Genomic DNA, 5,077 nt, shown 5'->3' with positions numbered 1-5,077 from the left:
CAAAAAGAGAGAGAATCTTTGTTCCTGAAACTTCCAGAGTCTCTTTCCAGAAGAGGGGACACATGTTGATGTAGAAGAGACATGAAGAAGAGGGGACACATGTTGATGTAGAAGAGACATGAAGAAGAGGGGACACATGTTGATGTAGAAGAGACATGGAGAAGAGGGGACACATGTTGATGTAGAAGAGACATGGAGAAGAGGGGACACATGTTGATGTAGAAGAGACATGAAGAAGAGGGGACACATGTTGATGTAGAAGAGACATGGAGAAGAGGGGACACATGTTGATGTAGAAGAGACATGGAGAAGAGGGGACACATGTTGATGTAGAAGAGACATGGAGAAGAGGGGACACATGTTGATGTAGAAGAGACATGGAGAAGAGGGGGACACATGTTGATGTAGAAGAGACATGAAGAAGAGGGGACACATGTTGATGTAGAAGAGACATGAAGAAGTGGATTTGGTTTGTACTTACGGAGCGTAGAGTTTGGGGAACTTCTGCAGATCGCTCTCGCTCAGATTCTGCCGAACAGAGAAACAGTGAGTTGACATTTTAAACTCTTCACCCTTTTCACTTTCTCTCGATGTCTCTGAATGTAAACTCACCACAAATCTGGAGCCGCTGATGGAGTTCTTCAACACCACTTTATCACAGCCGCTCAGACTCATCTGCAATTACAGACAGCACATTGAAACGTGTGGAAATGTAAATATATACGTTTGTTACAGTTCACGTGTTCGGTTAGTTCACGTTGTTTTGTGTTGTCCGGTCCGAATTCACGTCTTTTCTCGAGGAATCACCTGATGGAGCTCCTGGTGAGTCCCACGTTTCTGAAAAGGACTTTGGACACGTATCCAAACATACGCAGAGCTGCATTCAAAGGGATCCGTTACTCCATCCAACACGAGACGTTATCAAGACGTCTTCATGAAGAAAACCCATTTCAAACGTCAGCCTTTACGCCGACGACAGTCTCTCTCCTACACCGCTGATCTCTGTCTCCTTGTGGCTCGGTTTCTCAAATTGTCACAACAAGTTCTGGACAGATTTGTATGAAACTTGTTAGACTTCTGTCTCACGGGTCGAGGACGGAAGCTTTGTGTTTTGGAGACGATTTAAATCAGGCTTCTCCTGGTAGGTCACGTGACCTCACGGGATCCATCAGACGTCCGTAGATCAGACGATATAAAGGTTTCATCGAGTGTTTGCTTCTGTTCTGTTTTCACCAAATGAAGACTTCCGGGATTAGAAGTCGTTTTCCATTTTGATCAAACCGTTAAATAACTTCTGTGTTCAGATCCTTCTTCCCGAAGACTTTGGGAAAGAAACAGATGAGTTTCTTTGTTGGGAAACCAAATCCTACGCTTGTGTTTCCGCTGAACGGTGAACTCTGTTTGACTCAGCCAGCTCTCCTTTGGTTTCCATTTGGAAAAGTCCTGGAGAGTTCCTCGCACTTTTTAAGCACAATCCGAGCCAAGGATCCAGTTTGGAGTAGAAGGCGGAGTTAAAACACTGCAGGCTTTTGATTGGTCCAGAGAATCGACACTCAGGAAAAAATTGAGGAAATGAAGGAGCTTTGAGAAACTGGACGTGCAGAAAGAAAGAAGTCAGAGGACATGTTTGAGGTCTTAAATGTAGACGTTAGAGATACAGACGGTGCGTTCAAGTTCTTAAATAAGAAGTCAGAGACGGTAGTTTGAGGTCCTAAATATAGACGCGAGAGACAGAGAGGGTGTGCTCAAGGTCTCATGTTAAGTTGTCAGAGACGGTGTGTTTGAGGTCTCATGTTAAGTTGTCAGAGACGGTGTGTTTGAGATCTTAAATGAGAAGTCAGAGAGGGTCGTTTTGAGGTCTTAAATACAGACGTTAGAGATACAGATATTATAGTTAGAGATGTTAGACATAGAGACGGTGCGTTCAAGGTCTCGTGTTAAGATGTCAGAGAGACAGAGGACACGTTTGAGGTCTTAAATGCAGGCGTTATAGACACAGACGGTGCGTTTGAGGTCTTAAATACAGGCGTTATAGACACAGACGGTGCGTTTGAGGTCTTAAATGCATGCGTTATAGACACAGACGGTGCGTTTGAGGTCTTAAATGCAGGCGTTATAGACACAGACGGTGCGTTCAGGGTCTCACCCGGGTCAGGTACTCTGCCAGTTGCTGAGGGCTCCATCCCGTCACCTCGGCTCGACTCGGCACTCGCTCTCCGCTCATCTTGAATCTGAAGTGAAACCACAGCTTCAGGACGAAAACATCTGAAGCTTCTCTCTCCAAACGTCTCCAAACGTTTCTGAAACTCAGAAAATAAAAGCTGCCGGCCGTCCTCTCACAGTTTCACTTCCTCAAAACCAAGCACTAAGACGCCGCTGAGAAACCTAAATCCAAAATGGCTTCCTCCTCTTGCGGGCCCCCCCCCGCCCTCTGACAGGAAGTGACTTTGCAACACCCCCCATCTTTGGTGTGACCACAGACAGGAAACAGGAAGTGGATCAGCGTCTCTGCAGCGGCTTCAACTGCAGTTCAATATTTTAATTTAGCACACATTCAAAGTGCTGGTCAGGGAGTTCATGGGCCTTTCCAAGTACTAAACATAATACTAAAAACACACAAAGGTGGTAATTCATTTATCCTTCATTTCCTTTTTTTAAATTCTGATATTTAAGAAACATTTATAGAATACAATAGAATATATGTTTATTGTCATCATACAAAGTACAATGAAATGTCTTTGGCAACTCTTCCTGCACATTCAATGTCAATGTGCATATTCACATTACATCACATGTCACTTGTTAAACACTTTTATCCAAAGCGACTTACACACTCTGTACTGTGGGCAATTCCCACAGGAGCACTTTGGGGTGAAGCGTCTCAGGGACACAACGACATGCTGACTGCAGTGGGGTTGGAACCTGTTTGACCCCCTGATCAACACCAACGCACTATCCACTGCGCCACAAGCCTCCATTTACACTTACAGTCTGAATATATATTAGTAAAATAGCCATAAGTATGTCTAAATAGAAGTGCTTGCAGTCTTTGGGGGGTGAAGTGTTCCTCAGTCTCTGATGATGCTGCTGGCCCCAATATTTCACTTGTTCCCCCGATTTATGGAGAACCTTATGACGATGTTATTTTAATGTTTGATTTACTTAAAGGTAGGGTAGGTAATTTTGGAGAAACCAGCTCGAGTGCGCTAGAATTTGAAAATACACAGCCAGAAAAAATCTGCCACTTCCTTACAGAGCCCCTCCTTCAACGCGCACATGACCAATGAGGGCACGAGATCAGTTAGGGCACAGATGGAAGGCTGATAGGCAGGTAGGCCATCCATCATTTTAGCCGGCCGGGTCGTGCTTTTTACAGCGCCATTGCTTCCACAGATGACATATTTTTATATATTTATTGTCAAAGCATTTCATTTATTCATTGCTATCGGGATGTTAAGAGCATTCCATGGAATATAACAAGTGTTTCTGAAGTGAATTACCTACCCTACCTTTAAGAAGTTTAACATTTAGTCAGACTTATTAATTCAGTGTTACATCTTTTGGGACCAGACTGGAAATATTACAAACTTAATGCAATTTTAATTTTAAGGTCTGCTGACCAGCTGCTGCTCATAGTGCCCAAGACCAGGCTCAAAACCAGAGGGCACCGAGCCTTCGCAGCAGCTGGCCCCAGGCTCTGGAACACTCTGCCCCTCCATGTGAGGTCGGCCCAGTTTTTTTAATCTACTCTTAAAACACACTTCTTCTCTCTGGCCTTCTCGTCAGAGCGGAGCATCACACCTCACTATTCCCTGTGTTTTATTTTTTATATTGCTGTTGTAAATGATTGTCTTTTATTGTGATTGTAGTAATGTGTTTAACTAACTTGAAACTTGAAACAATCAAATCAAATCAAATCAAGTTACTTATTAACTTGATTTGATTAAATTATTCGGAAAAAATATACGTTTAATATTCAGGACACAAAGTAAGAACAGAATTTAATTAGAAACCTGTGTATGTGATTTATTTCTTATTTCTGTTTATATATATATATTAATGCTGTCAAAATTATCGCGTTAACGGCGGTAATTAATTTTTTGAATATATTTAACACATTTAACGCATGTGCCGAATGGCCCGCCCCATACATCCCACCAGTGGCAGCGCCAGGGTATGGCTGGGGTAGGCTGCACCCATACCAAGAAATGGCTTAGCCCCACCATGAAAAATGATGTTAAAGTAAGCAAAATAAAGTCCGCCAACTCGCGCCGAGAATTGCACAGACAGCAGTTAGAAAGATTGATTTCAGAAGCCACTTGTCTGGAAATACCGAAGACCAGAAACGGTTTTGAAAACTTTTGTCACGTAGTGATCGTCTTCTCAATAGAACATCTTTGATAATGTCTTCTGGCCAATCAGAATCAAGATAACGGCGTGGTGTTGTTGCAGGAAGTTCCGACGGAGAATACTTTTGCTGTAATACAGGGGTGCACATAACTGGTATGCAGGTTATGTGCGTAATCTGAAATGCGTACCGTCACTTGTGTCACAAAGCGCATTTGCGGACCGACGTACTTGTGAAGCTTTGCAAGAAGGCGGTTAGATCACCGGACGACAGAGTCGGTCTCCGTGTGCACAGACAGGGCTGCTGTTAACGTCGGTCTGTACGACGGAATTGTGTCAAAACTACACCAACCGGCTGCAGAGGGAGACCCCCCCCCCTTCCTATGCCCCCTTCACTGGAGAACTGCGCTAAAACAGCTGATCACAACGTTCACACTCTGTGGTCACGAAGTACTCCACTAGCCCCCCCCGTCGACTTTCCTGAAGTACTCTCCCGTTGATAGAAATCAACACGTAATGAATTAAGACCCCACGGTTTGATGATTGATAGGTGTGTGGGCTGTCTTTCATTTTGACACACAGAAAAATGTTATAATAAACATACATAGGCTACTGTATGTTAAATGGATATATCCGCCTTCTTTCATTTATCTTTCCATTCGCACAACAATATACATAAAGAAATGGCATATTTTGGACATAGTTCGAATGGTGATTAATCATGATTAAT

At 43.4% G+C, this 5,077-nt stretch overlaps 1 long non-coding RNA gene across 1 annotated transcript; it reads right to left on the bottom strand.

Annotated features, from left to right (window-relative positions):
• Window positions 1-469: 469 nt before the first annotated feature.
• On the bottom strand, window positions 470-2,446 carry LOC104949779 (uncharacterized). Its single transcript, XR_798843.1, has 3 exons — window positions 2,147-2,446; window positions 613-675; window positions 470-528 (listed from the first exon to the last, which is right to left on the bottom strand). It is a non-coding gene; the product is annotated as an uncharacterized lncRNA (long non-coding RNA).
• Between the last annotated feature and the right edge of the window lie 2,631 nt (window positions 2,447-5,077).

The sequence above is a fragment of the Notothenia coriiceps genome, unplaced genomic scaffold (genome assembly GCF_000735185.1).
Source record: "Notothenia coriiceps isolate Sejong01 unplaced genomic scaffold, NC01 NC01_scaffold00016818, whole genome shotgun sequence".
NCBI classification, from domain to species: domain Eukaryota; kingdom Metazoa; phylum Chordata; class Actinopteri; order Perciformes; family Nototheniidae; genus Notothenia; species Notothenia coriiceps.
This window is presented reverse-complemented; position numbering and strand designations above follow the sequence as displayed.